Source organism: Dermacentor variabilis, chromosome 5 (genome assembly GCF_050947875.1).
Source record: "Dermacentor variabilis isolate Ectoservices chromosome 5, ASM5094787v1, whole genome shotgun sequence".
In the NCBI taxonomy this organism is placed as follows: Eukaryota; Metazoa; Arthropoda; class Arachnida; order Ixodida; family Ixodidae; genus Dermacentor; species Dermacentor variabilis.
In genome coordinates, this window is record NC_134572.1 from 145,901,605 (window position 1) to 145,916,435 (window position 14,831).

Genomic DNA, 14,831 nt, shown 5'->3' on the forward strand with positions numbered 1-14,831 from the left:
TAGTTTTTTTTTCTGTTTCAGCTAGTTTGTGAAAATAAGAGCGTTTCGATAGTTTACAGCACACTGTATGCAGATGTAGGCCAAGTGAGAAGAATGGGAACGCTGTCCCAACGACTCCTGGGGCGGCTTGCACGAACATTTGATAACGAAAATACTAACGAATGTAAGAACGCGTTCTTAAATGTTCCATAGAGAATGCCTGGTCCGCACAAGAATGCGTTCTTAAATTCGTTATTATTTTCGGTATTAAATGTTCGTGCAATTGAGCCCCCCTGGAATTGCGATCACACCGGTAATACGTCTTACGCTTATGCTATAATCTCTGCAATTTTACTGCTTTGGCGTGACGATAACAGTACACGCGCAGAATTTTCATTAAGAGTCTGTTTTAACAGTGGACATGAAAAAAAGCACGAAAAGGAGCGGACAAGCTATTGTAAGATTCCAAGAGAGAAATACATCCTCCTCGAAGAGAGAGGGTAGAAAGAAAGAAAATACGATAAGGTTTAGGAATCAACGAGCTTTTTCTTTCGATCTGTTGGAACAGGAAGTAAGTCACTATTACCACCAAGAAGAGTCGATACTCGCAAACTCGACACGATAAACTTGAAACACATTGAAATGTACAAATGCGCACAGAAATACTGAGTCCACATAGACGCCTGTATTGTCTCGTGTTTTTTGTGTTTATTACTCGAGGATTGAGCAAAAGGGCAGAAATAACACAGAGACCCATGGAATATATGTATATATATATATATATATATATATATATATATATATATATATATGATAATAAATAAAATTTAAATTAATAAGGAAACACTGACTTCGCACACAATCGCCCCCGGCGGTTGTTCAGCGGCTGGAGTCACACAGCGGTGCTTTCCTCCTCGCCGCAGTTTCGTCCAACTCCTTCCTTCTCTTCGCTTCTGCGGCGCGGGTCCCGAATAATAAATAACGCGTTTAACAGTTGAACTGCTCTCACACATTTGGCGAAGCAAAAGGCGAAATCGCGGCGGAAAACGCGGCGAATGCGTTTGACACGTCGAAAAAGGGCCGTCGAAAAATGGAGTTCCGGACAATGGAGGAGAAGGAGGAAGTAGAGGGAAAGAGAGCGAAAGAACGGGTGGGGAAAAAAAGAATGAAACGCGGTTAAACTCTTCGCCGTTTCAGCGCGCCCCGCAACTCGTATAGAAGAAGTAACGGTACAGAACGAAAACCGGCGCACAATGCCGCTTCGCTCGCGGTTGAGGTTGCGCGCGTCGACGGCTGCATGCGCGGCGAAGAAAGAGTATACACACCATACGTACCGCCGGGCTATATACATTGCCGAGTTTTCCTGTTTTTTTGGCGGGAAGAATCGGCGGGCGCAGAATTCCGTTGCGGTTCAGGTGTAGTGCGGTATTCCTCCGAGCAGAGAGTGCGTAAAGACGCCAAGCCCGGCTCTCTATATAAACTGGGTCATCGCCGACCGTGAAAGGGTTCTTTCTCGGTTCAAGTGGGGTGCGGCTTCGGCGCCGGTGAGCTTGGAACTCGGACCTCTCGCCTCGGTGTTTTGACTATCGAGTGGGCATTGAAATTTAAAGCACGCGCTTATAAGAGCTATAGAAACGGTATGAGGAAGTGCAGAAGTGTGTGCCAGCGCCAGTGGGGAGTGAGGTTAACGGGGTAGACGGTACTTTGTTTTGCTGAAACGCGGGTGTTTTGGAGGCACAAACATTTCCTTTTTCCCCGAGCGCTTAAACAAATGCCGCTTTCCATTCTTCTTCATTCATAAACACGCAGCCTACCGATACGTGGGCTCTCTTGGAGTGAATACGTTTATCGCAGCACGAGAGAGGTAAATGCTCTGCAGGCTTTCAGAATTCGTTTAAACGCGGCTCTGACGAGAGAGGTTTAAACTGCCGGGAGAGGGTAATGCATAGGCGAGGGTAATGTGGAGGAGCAATAAAGGATGATGGTGGCAGTGAAATATCCATGCATGAAATTGGGAAACAATTAGGCATTGCTATAGTCTGGTACTGAAGAAATAACTCGCCGACTTACGAAGTGGGCAGTATCGATTGCTGCGCCCCGACCACGATTAGATGCGAGGTCAGAGATGCTCGCGTATCAGAAACAGTGGTGCATGCTAAAAAAAAGAAAAAAAAAGAAAACCGCGAGTAGGTGAAATTAAGCGGCAGCGAGAAATGGATCAATGAATCAACGAATCAGCGTGCGACAGAAATAATATTGCAATCCCGAAATACGAGTGCCTTTCAGCACCTTCCGATTGGCACTTTCGTCAGTTCTCCGTCTCTCACACGAGCAAAAAATACTTCGCGATATGACAACAGCGGGCATGTCCATTTAACTCTAAGTCGGGTAATCCAGGGCGGCAATTATGAGTTCAGGTTATAGAAGCGTAAGCACAACGGTGAGCGGGGAAAACAAAAAAGAAAGACGAGGGGGGAAATAGAGCTGAGATTGAAATGACAGGCTGCATTCCTCTCACGCGCCTGTCTTGCCAGTACATACGTAAACGCGCCACTGAAGAAAAGTCGCCGTCGAAGGAGGTCTGAACGAGGCGTCGGCCGTATACGGGCCTGGTCGGGGACGCGCATCTCAGAATTTGTGACCGCCACTAACGCATCGTAGAAGGCAACAAAGTATACAAGTAAGCATGTAATAGGTAGCAAAGTAAGAGAAAGTACGTAAGTATATACAATAGCAACAAAGTATATAACACGGAATGGCCATGATACTCGTTCTGCCGGTGTAAGGAGAGCAGTAGGGAGTAAAAGAAAAAAGAAGGAGGCACAAACATGCAGCGAGAGACAGAGAGGGAACACGGCCGTAACTCGGCGGCAGAGAAACGAGGCTCTCGTACGTGCTCTACCGATCGCCCGACTCGAACGCATTTAACAACCTGTACGGGATGAGAGAGGAGGAGGAACTACACAGAGGCGGAGGCATATATCGCAGGGGCGAGAGTATACAGCGGCGCGACAAGGCAGTTGCGTGAGGACCTGGCGAAAATTCAAACCACGCACTGCGCTCCGGCTGGGAGATGACACTCCAAGCTGTGCAGCGCCGGCGACTCTCCGGCAAGCAAGCAGGCAGGCACGGAGGACAGCGGCGCGATCTCGAGTGCGATCTGAAGTGAATCGTTCAAGCTTCCACGAATCGTCGTCGCCGCCGCCGTGGCGTTGCTCGAAAGGAACGAAACGGCAGCACCGACAGAGAACCCTTCCTCACCCCCTCCTCCTCCTCCTCCTCCTCTCCCTTCCTCTCTTTTTAAAGCGTTGCGACGGCTTGGAAGCCCTCGTACCGACGAGTCGGCCGAAAAGTGCAATAATAACGCGCGCACTCACAGCAAAAGCCGGAGGCCCGAGAAAAACAAAACGAACAGGTTGAGCGAATCCCCTCGTTTCGGGAGAACCCTTTTCAGGCACCTTATCGGCGACCCCATTTAACGATACACTCGCGACGTCTGCCCGGGCCGTGTGTTTTCCACGCGGGAAACACACGCCATTACTCCTCCCGCGAACGATCGAAATCCTCGACGCGCGAGACGCTACTGCTGTTTCGTTTTCTTTTTCTGTCTCTTTTTTTTCCCACAGTGTCGGAGATTCAAGTTGCGCCTGCGTTCCCCGTTTCCCTCCCTTCCCTTTCTTCCCGATCCTTATTTTCCCCTCCAGCTGCGAGAGAAATGGGGAAGATGAAATCGGCAGCAGTATTACGCACCGTGCAAACGCGCGCGCAGGTCTGTGAACGAATCAGTATGGAAAAAAAAAAAACATGAAGACGAACGCTCAGAAGGCCTCTCATGGAAACGATTCGCGAGCGATTTATGTACCGGTCATTTGTTACGAAACAATACGGAAAAGTACGAGGCGAACTGGAGAGGAGGAAGTGGCGGGCGGCATGAAACGGTAACGCAGCCGAAGTGCTTCTTAGAAAACAAAACAAAGGACGCGGCACCCGCTTAATCAAGCGCCCAGACATCAGCATTTTTTTTTTTTTTCGCGCAACCATTGAAAACGCCGCGGATGGGATTCGAGAAGGTGAAATGACGAGGACCGACAAAACAACAACAACAACAACGAAGAATCACTCGTTTCGACGATTTCAGCACGGTCCCTCTTAACACTTTCACTGGCTTCTCGCGTAAACAAGGCCCCAAATGACCCCAGGTTATCTAGTTGTTTATTCATTTATTCCACGGAAACAAACGGTAAAACACACATTTTCTCGAGCGGACTCACATCGCGGCGTGCCCTGGCGACGATAAACCGGCCTATCGCGTCCTCTCTGGGACATCGCTTAACCCTTCCAGCCCATAACCGTGAGTGGAAAATGCGCAGCCTTTCGACATGAAGTCGTCCTGGTTAAAATAAAGAAAATATCAGAGACACTAAACACTTAAACGGGCGAGATTTTATTTGAACGATTCTAATTACAATAGTAATAATTTGAGACATTTACACAAGACACATGCACGTGTCCGCGTCTAACATACTTAATGCGAAGCTGTTTTTTTTTCTTTTTCCAAGCTCAATAAAGAGAAAGTAACCGCAAGAAGTTGGGAAAGTGCTTTCCTAACTGAAATTTGTGAAGAGCTCGAGGCGACGCGCAATATTTTTTGCAGTATTACACTCATAACAGCACTCGACTGGTGCGCGTAAAGTTCCCATTATATGCAAACGAAAGCCTCATATATTAAATTATACCAGCTTTTGTATTGGAAAAGAAATTAAGCGCATTTTTGTGGGCATTTCGATCACGCAAGTGCCAGTGGAGCCACTGGGACTGAAAGGATTGAGAAAACAACCCGAGGAGGCGAACAACATTTTAAATTTCGCCGATCACCTCGTAAAACCAAACACGCAATATGGAACGCCATATAACAGTTAACACGCACCGCCTGCTCTCTTCAGAAATGCGAAAAAGAAATATGAAGCCGTAGTAGCTAGTATTCATAAAGTACTCTTCAGCGTGACGTTGGGGCCATAGTGCAATCAGGCGCAGTACTCGGTTACTTGGCGTTTTAGTGAAATAAATAAATCATGGGTTCCTACATGCCAAGACCACGGCCTGTTTATGAGGCACGCCGTAATGGTACGGGGAGGGGGTGGGGAGGGGTCGGGCGGATCTATACCGTGGCCGGGAGTCGACGGTGCGACATATTAACGCAACGCTACATAGCCGCTAAGGCATCAATCGGGGCGTGACTTGGTGTTTTCATGTGCCAACGCCAAGAAACAGCGATGTCGTGTTTTACGAAGGCCTTTCCTTGCTCCTTATAGACGGCGTTAAATTGCATAAGAATGGGGAACGCCAAAGTTTCGCAACTGCCTAGGGCATAAACCACAAAACCAAGGCTTCGGGAGATAAACGAAAAACAACAACAAAAAATAACTGTTTTAGTGGAAACACAGGGAAGGAAGAAAAAAGAATGATGGGCGCGGAGACAATCTTTTTTTCGCTGAAACAGCAGCGACGCGTACGAAGAGACACGTCGCTACTGTGAAGGATCGTGAAGTATCGTAGAGCCACAGTAAGCAAGGGTCTATATACGAAGGCGGCGCAAGTTGCGGCTATAAAATTTCGAATCAGTACTACACGGGCACCTTATTCAGGTCGGAAACAGATTGTGGCGCACGAGAAACGGGTTGGGAAACCAATACCTCTGCCCTGGGGCTTTCGCAATAGCACGAACGGCGGACTGTTTCGCAATGCCGTTGCACATGCCGAACGTAATGGGATCCAAACACTCTCTTGCTTAAGGTGAAAGCTAAACCAGCAACAAGCAAATATACCTTGTTAGATAGAATGGCCGTGACGACGTCATTTTCTTTTTCTCGAGTGACAAGGTTGTATAGCTCAGTGCGTGAAAAACAGGCACCATAAAGTTTTGCGCCGAAGCAAAACTTGGTATTGATCCCAGGCTGGGGAGAAGCTCGGAATATACTTCGTCTTTAATAGGAGTCCAATGGTATATGTGACAGTTGACTTATCCTGAGTTTGAACGACTCTAACGGGAAGAGGACTTGCGTACCAACGGCGCTGTCTTTCTGGTTTCTACATGACAAGGTGTTGTCTTGACAGGGCTATATGCCATATGCACAGAGCGAGGTGAGAAGGTGCGCTCGATTGTAAGAGAAAAAAGCACCGTAAACATTTTAACTGTATCGCGCAATAACAGGCTCTCAAATAGCCTACGTTCCCTCTAAAGTTATTACGCAATATTTCACACCATCAGAAAAACTCTCCTGTGTTCCTTTCAAGACGTACGCGGCTATAAAATTGACTACAGAGCAACAAAACAGTGAACAGCGGAAATTACTTGTTATGTTTAGTTGAAAAGTAGAAAGAGAAGTAGCAAATGAACGTAGAACATGAAAATGAAAGTGGACGAAAAGATAACTTGCCACAGATGAGGTACCTTACGGCAAAGTCATCTTTCCGGCCACTTTCATTTCCCTTTACCTAATTGTGCGTACATTTCAATTAAAGATAACAGATAATCTCCCTTATGGTTCCACTGGATGAATCACTGTCTCTTGCTTCGTATGGTTGTGACTAACGAAAATTCGAACCCCTCATATTCCCTTCTCCTTCTGGCTAACAAACGACGTTATTTATTTTGTTTTTAGTGTACTGTGTTCACGGTAAAGGAAAAAAAAATTGGGGCAGATACACCGCGGTGGCTTAGCTGCTATTGGTGCTGCGCTGCTAAGCGCGAGGTCGTGGGTTCAAATCTCGACCGCGGTGGCCGCATCTCGACGGGGGCGAAACAAAAACCTCCCGCGTCTCGTGCATTTCGGTGCACGTTAAAGATCTCCTGGTGGTGAAAAATTAATCCGGAATCTCCCACTACGGCGTGCCTCACAATCAAATCGCGGTTTTGGCACGTAAAACCACATAATTCGGTTCAATTCAACAAATTGCGGGTTCGTATCGCTCGAAACAGAGAGCACGGAGTGCTTAAAAAAAATGGGGAGAAATATTTCTCTCTTTCCAGTGAGACACACAATTCGTTGCATCGCTCTAATACTTCCGACACTTGGAATAACGAACTAAAAGACAGCGACAATGTGAGTAGCAGTAACGGCTGAAATCGCCTGCCTGATAATGTTTCTTCCATTTCTTTCTTCTTTTTTTTTTTCCGGAAGATACGTATACTCAAGCAGGTCGGATTCCTCTATAAACACCACAAAGGACGCGATGATGGCGAAAGAGAATTCAGAACGAAGAAATTTCTCCTAATTTAATAAGCACGCGGTCTAATTCCTCCCCGCAGGGTTGTCTGAATCCGGATAAAGAAAAAGAAATACGCCGGCTTATTAACGGCATCTTTGTCCGATTCAGGAGCGGCGACATGCCTGAGAAAAGTTCCAGCTGCCTCGTTCGGCGACCGCATTCATTAAACGAAGCACGTACGATATCTAATACGTTGGCCCAATTGAATTTGATACGGTGAGACACGAAGTGTCCGGAAAAAAGTTGCACTTAAGTTACACGTCGACTGACGCAGCCGATCGTAAGAATGTGCACGCGTAAATTGAAGAACGATGAAAAAAAAAAATGAAAGAAAAAAAGATAGAAAAAGAGGCGAACTACAACTACGAACAGGATTTTCTATAATAGCTTCCCTTGTGTAGACTAAATGTAAGCATAAGTAAGGCATGAGTTTTCCATTAAGCGGGAAACTTGTACAGAAGGTTAACGCGTTACAAAGAAAAGTGACAATAGTGACGTAGTACACCGCTACAGAAAAAAAAAAAGAACACCAGTTTGATGTAAGAGCGCTCTTTTTTTTCTATTTTCACGTAGTCCAGTATATCAAGCCAAACGTGCTTCTGCCACTGGTCCTATCAGTTTCAGGCTTCAAGTTTTCTATCCTGTGCAGAAGCATTCCGCGTTACTTCTTCGATATGACGGCCTTCTTTTTCAACCAGATTTTTTATATCTTCCCATTATCGTTACTCTATGCATCACTATTTGGCGTTTAACCATACAAAGCAAATCTAAATTCGCGCATCAACGTCTACACAGCCAATGACTTTTCCTGAAGAAAGAGTGATCGCAGAGCGAAAGCGCGATATCTGTAGCGCTGGGCTGGTCTCTCAGTGCGTATGTGGAAGCCGCCGGTACAGGGGGAGTCGCGCGTAAAAGTGCAAGCACTTCGGCTGACGTAAAGGCCGCGCCAGGTGGTCAAAATTACTTTGAAAAAGAGAAATGTCATTACGACATCCCCGTTGCTCCGTATCTGTAGCCTGAGAATGCACACCAGAAGCCTTTCCCGTCTCACTTCTCTTTCTCTTTGTGTTAAGCCACAGCGGTCATTATTTTTGACACGGTAGAAGTGGCTCCAATTGTTGCAACGACTTCTGGCATTGCAGAGGTGTTAAAAGGGGAGGGGGGGAGAGAAGGGGTAAAAGTAAATAAATGGAGCGCGAAGTACGTGAGCGGTATGACAGTCGCCTCCAGACCAAACCCGAAAAATCCAAACAGACCTATAGCGGCTTTGCCTTAACAAATACGAACTGTACGGAGCACAAATCAAATGCTTTCGAAGGTATCTGCGTTAAGCTACCACATTCAAGCCACTCCAACTCGAAATCAGCAGCAACGTCCGCAGGAGAAGCAAGAAGGCGCTTAAGGTGTGTTCGGGTTAAGTATGACGGTGACTGTACCTGCGCAGTGACATCACCTTCTGGCTTTGAACTCTAATCGCCTTTGTCCACCGGTCGGCCAAATATGATACGCAGCAACGAAGGCGCCCGGGTCATTAGCCAGCCGACATATACCGGAGGCATCATCATATCCGCACGTCAAACCCTGCGGCACGGGCATGCGATGACTCAGAAGCAGAAGCAAATGCGAGTTGTCAAAGTCCGAAGTGTTTCGCTTCGGCGAGACGCGCACCGCGAATCGATGGGGACGCCCTCGATCGCAGCACCGTGTACCGTTTCTCCCCGTACGATCATTAGTCGCGGTTTAAACCGATGCGCTTTGCCTCTAAGCTCGGCTGTCCTGAGGAGAGGTGGACTACACGAGCAACCTTGACAGTAATACCCGTTTTTTTGGGGCGGGGCGTTTGGGTCACGCGTTCGACAATCGCATGGTATAGCAATGACTTCAGCCCACATTGGCAATGATGGCCGGTGTATTAGCATCAGCAGGTCAAAGGCAGTCGATTTTATATGCAAAGCGTGGACGCAAACCGTATGCATATAGAGACCAGCACATCCACCAAATAAATGTTACGTGGAAGCGCTGTAGGGAAAGTAGTTACAAGGTTGTATTTACAAGGGGTTGGAAGCACTGGCCAATATGGAAGCCAGCCAACATCTAGCACGGCACGTCGGCCTCAGATCAGCCAGAGGCCGCTTATGGGTACGTCCGACTAAATCCAGATGTCGACATCATCTTCTTCGAGTAGCACGTAGCAATATTTACGAACAGAAGGGGTTCGCGACACTCCGTCCCTTACCGGAAACTATCTTGCTCGGTTGCCAGCTTTACTAATTTAAGCGATTCGGGACCCCGCGAGAAAAACGGCACATTAACGATGAAAAGACACTGCTGGCGCCGTTTTCCTTTGTGACAAATACAGGTCGCGGTGACCGATGCCCCTACCCCCTCTTCAAACTAGGACAAACAAAAAAACATAAAAGAAACGCCGAGCTATACATTAAGCACGTTAGCACGTGAAGACAGTCTTGTAGTCGAGTAAATGTACCGCCCGACAGAAACGCTTGAAAAGCACTCCGCGCACAGCCTACAAAGAACTAACTTGGGCTATAAGGACGCCGACATTAAGAGCTACTCTGTTGTTCCCTTTTCTTTTTCCGCATTGTCTGGAAGTCTGCAGTGACAAGCAAGACCGATTACACTCCTCTATAAAATAAGAGTGTCCTGTATCTACCCGTTTGACAAAGGTAGCACTGCAGTACAAGCCTTGCGCCCGAAGGGCATATTAAGACGCAACCACGCACGAAGGCGCAGAAGACGACGTCAGCTAAGTTCCCTCACGTTTGCCAACTGCGAGCGCTAATCGTGTGAATGCGTGTATCCCTACGCCGCGCGTTCCTTCTTCCTTCGCGCGATGGCGTCGCCTTCTCAATGCGTTGATGGCTCGCCTCGTATGTAGCTTCCACCCCTGCGACAGATTATTCCGAGACAGAGTACAGTAGAAAAAAAGCACTACATTGTGATTTTCTATCTACCACTCTCGTGTTTTCGCTTCTGTTACAATGCCAGTTTTTTCATACCATTCAACGTACAGCCTCAGAGCGTACGGCTAAACGCTGCTCAAATAGCATCCACATCGCGCGCTGAGCAGCAACCCACGCGCTTTCGAGTATAACTGTATTCCCGAGACATTCACAAATGTGCTCTCTGTGAACACGGCACCCCTAGAGTTAATATATTGGCGCGACCCCCGACTGACGTTCCCACACTACTTGCGCCGCTGTGTGGAGAACAGTGAAGGGCTGCGTATGTCGGGTTTGCGTTAGCGTCCGCTTATAAAGAACTCGGATACATCGAATCGACCGCGAATTGGATTATAGGGTGTTTTACATGCCAAAACAAGGATACTACTATGAAGCACTTCGTAGTGGGGGGGACTCCGGATGCCGGGGACACGGGGGTTTTTTGCACTTAGCCGCTGCAAGAATCGACCGCGCTCTAGATTGATTGGCCTGGGTAAGCTATATGACAGTTACAAGAGAAGTTACAATGCTTATGTAAAACGCGACGTCAAAGGTATCGAACTGGGACATTGATAAAGCATACTTCATAACAGCGAGAAAGGAGAGACAGAAATGGGGGGGGGGGGTGCAGCCACTGCTTTACACAACACCAGCATCGAAGCTCGACGGCTCAACGCTTTTGCAAAACGACGCACATAGGCGATCGAGCGAGCGATAGTGAAAAAAAGAAAAAGAAAACTGGTGTTATGTTACGGGTGCCCCGTTGCTTCGCTCTCTGGTAGGTATACTTGCCCTCCAGTTCAACGACAGTCCTTTACAGTTACGCAAAGCGTGTGCGTAGAGAATCGAAGTCTCGTTGGTATTCCGTGGCTACATGCGACGAGAGCGCTTTTGCAAGTGAGGAGCGCACAGCAGTGCAGGCGGATCAATCTCACCATGTTGGACTTGCTTCGCCTCGCTTTTGACTTAATTTATCCGTTGCCAAATAAATGCGAGACGACCGCCGTGTCCTTCCCCGGCGCCCACTTGGCCCTCATTATTATTCTTTCTCATTAGCAGACCGCTACTCGATATTTCTATGGCTTATGTGCCAGGCACAACGTTTCCCAGTGACTGAGAAAGAAAACGCGGATCACCTGACGATGCTACAGGGCGAATCGATGAGGACAAGAAAACAATACGCGATATAACGAGAGCAGTTGTCGATTGTTCGGACACTCGTTAGTAGGGAGCCTGCTAGTTTTGAAACAATCGCACTTTACAGTGAACTTCAGTTTGTTCAGACAGCTTCACAGGAGAGACATTGTCTAGGAGGCATCGTAAAAGTTTAAATGGGACGAATGGTCCCATGTAAACGCCGTCTGCTCCTTGGAAAGGCCAAGAAGCAGACGGCGCATGGCTTCGGGCTAGCTGGCATAGACCACCAGTCGTGGATAGTGTACTCGAAACAGCGGTGACCGCCTCGCATTTGCTTTGTCCGTTGTGCGTTACGGACACTAAGTAAAAAGATTATTTGAGGTGTGCCAGTGAATTCGCCTGCTACAATATTTAAAAAGAAAGCCACTCTTGCCAAAAGAAGGGGCTTGGTATAAGACACTAACGGCGAAAAGTGCGAGGCGGGTGTTGACGCAGGCTTCAAGTTCCCCACACTGACGGCGTCTGCTTGCGCCTAGTTTATCATCCGTATCGATGGCACGGCATTGCATTCTAAAAGAGCCGAAAACTGCAGGCTTAGCAAGTTTCAAAAACTCTTACTGGGTCATCAACTGCTCAAATACAAAAATAATAATTATAATAGTTTGAAAACCACGACGGTATACCGACGTGCAGGGTTTGGGGTTTCGGCCCAAAATTTAGGAAACTGAATTTTAACGTTGGTATCGTCTTTTCATTATCAAAATATTATCGCGAAATTAACGAATACAACGTTTTGAAAGAATACGTCGTCGGTCTAAACTTAGTGTTCCCCTTTAATGTGCCCTTTAAAAAGTTTCAGCAAGCAAACAAAAGCAGTTATCAGCGTATCAATAGTGAATGAATAAGTATGTGGGGCGTTAAGGTCACAAAATCGAGAATATGACACGGCGCAGACGCATCTTCGTTGCTTCAAGGCGCGAGTTCCACGGCCCTGTACAAAAGCGGTTCCTGCTCCAAAATACTTGGGGTTTGCAATCGGAAGCAGTAAGAGGCATGCGGTACACCGCAGATAACATGTCAAGAATACTTGCATGGGCACCATACAACTCGACAACAAAGAAACACAGGCGGAGAAGGGTTCAACGTATCGAAACCACACGGACAAGGTGAGGACACAACATACGGATAAACAACAGAACGACATCAAATGTGTCACTCTACGTGCTCGCCGCATGCCCTGCAGGCACACTCGCGCACAAACACACGCAGGCACCGGTAGCAGGATAGCACGTGCTCGAGCTCTTTCAAGCTAAACACACGAACAGAAAAACAACCAGAAGTTGTAGGCAGAGGTGGGGGGGCGTCAACACTTCCACAGCACAAGACAGCCGAGACTCACCTGCGTCCACCGATCCGTCAACGTAGACGCCTGGGCGAATAGCAGCGCACTGTTTCTCGACGTGGTTCGCGAGATGCGTACGTGTCACACTGTCACCATGCTTTGCGAAGGGACTGTTCCCTGCAGCACAAAAAAAACTCGAACGTACGCGACCAAACGGGCGCACGATCCGCACTCTAGGACACGCTGCCGCGCTCGGTGGCTCTCCTCAGTCAGGTGGCGACGAGACGCCTCGGCGGGTGGGCACCCAAGGATGCCCGCGACGAACGGGACACGTCCTGCCCGTCCAACGGCAAAGGGGCCGAACCTCGGGAAGCACACGCGGGAAAGAAGGGCGAGCGACCAAGCAACGACGCAAGTTTCTCTCCCGGGTCGCCCGGAAGCGCAGAGAGGCGAGCGATGTTGTCGGACGTGCGACGGGGAGCACCGCACAAACCACCGGCACCGGCTGCTTCGAGCCGAGCGGGCTTCCTGGCCGACACTGCGACGCTCCTCACGCGAGCACGGTGCGCGGCCCTCGGGAGAGGAGGTCGGGACGCCGCGCGACCTCCCTTCCTCTCGTTCGTTCCCTCGACTCCTGGCGCCCTCACGCGACAGCCTTGCCGCAAGGCTGCTGCCGTTGCGTGGTTCGCATGCTTGCGCGTTCGGAGGCCCCGCGATTTGGCCCGGGACGTCGTCGTCGTTGTCCCCCCCCCCCTCCCTCCCTCCTCCTTCGTCGCGTGCATTCGGGACCCCTCTCCCCTCGTTCCGGCGTTGCCTGCTTGCCCGATCGTCGTCCCGCCAGCGTCATCGTCCCTGCTGTCATTCTGCGGGGCTCGTTCGTAGTGCCCCTTATTCACCTCATCCCGTGGGCCTCGCGCGTTTGGGTCACCGTGCACGTCCCGGAGCGAGGAAATCTGTCGCCCGGAGACGGCATCTGGCGCGATAAAGACATTACCCTTTTCACGGAAGAAGGAGAAGAAAGCTGTCTCGCAACGAGGTGCCGACGCCTGCGTGCCTGCTCGAGCCTGATGCTCCGTTTCCGTCTTCTCGGAATTGCGTGCGATGCCGGAGGAGAACGGCGATGACGGCCCGTCTCGGTCTGTTGCACGGTGTGCCTTACGGAAGAGGCTCGTTTGTCTTTGTGCCTAAAGGACGGCACAGAACAAAAGCTGTTGCCATCTCCCGGCTTCCACAACGCGCACGTCTCTGTAGGGGCGCGAGTGAATTCGAAGGATCCCATACTGAAATGGTATACATACGAAGAAGTTTCTTTATGACCTTTGGATGACTTCGTAAAACTGCCATGCTAAATTTGTACGCCCTATTTCAGACCAGAGTTCAACAAGAATAACTTTCCCGTATTCACAATCAAGATGGGGTCCGATAGATGGAAACACACTGTGGGATAGAAGTTGTGTAAACAGGGGTAAAACTGCCTCAGATAGGGGCTGGCAGGCGTTTCGATAGGTGGGCCTGCCTGTGTCAAAGACGGCCTTGTCAATGGGGTGTTAGGTTTAACGGGTTAGTAGAGTGAAGTCACATGGGATAAATAACCGCCAGCAACAGCAACTACACGTGGCGTAACCCTACTGAGCCGTTAAATCTAACTCGCCAATGATGACAAGGCCACCTTTGACAAAAATAGGTACACCTACCTAACGTCGGCCAACCTCCGTCTGACGCACTTTACTGTAGTTTATCCTAATTTCATAGAGTTCTCGCACGGCTCAAGCCAGTACCATCCGCGATCCATCATTGCCGCCGCGATGGTGTCCGTATGACGGAGGCTATCATAAAGAGCGGGCCTGCCAGTCAGCAAATTCACTTACGTAATAAAAACGTTCGGCGAATGCGCTCCGCGCCGGATACTGATGCACGTGGAAGTAAAAAAAATGCTGTCGGCGTCTTTCATTAAAGCATGATGCACGCGAGTCTCCGGTTGTCAAAGCGCCGGCTCGAACTTAATTCCTTTCTTCGCTCCTCCTCCAATGCAACCCCTGTGCGGTGGCAATCAGAGAGCCAGATCGGTGGCGGCGGATCTGTATATGTGCACCGCCTGAGCCGAAATTGCCGCTGCCGTTCGCCCTGTGCGGTGGCAATCAGAG

The 14,831-nt window shown here is 49.0% G+C and overlaps 1 long non-coding RNA gene across 1 annotated transcript in view; it reads right to left on the reverse strand.

Moving 5' to 3' along the window:
• Window positions 1-13,214, reverse strand: part of LOC142581992 (uncharacterized) — a 137,773-nt gene extending 124,559 nt beyond the window's left edge. The window contains exon 1 of the long non-coding RNA XR_012828344.1: window positions 12,745-13,214. This is a non-coding gene — a long non-coding RNA (uncharacterized LOC142581992). The remainder of the gene's footprint in view (window positions 1-12,744) is intronic.
• Window positions 13,215-14,831: the final 1,617 nt, after the last annotated feature.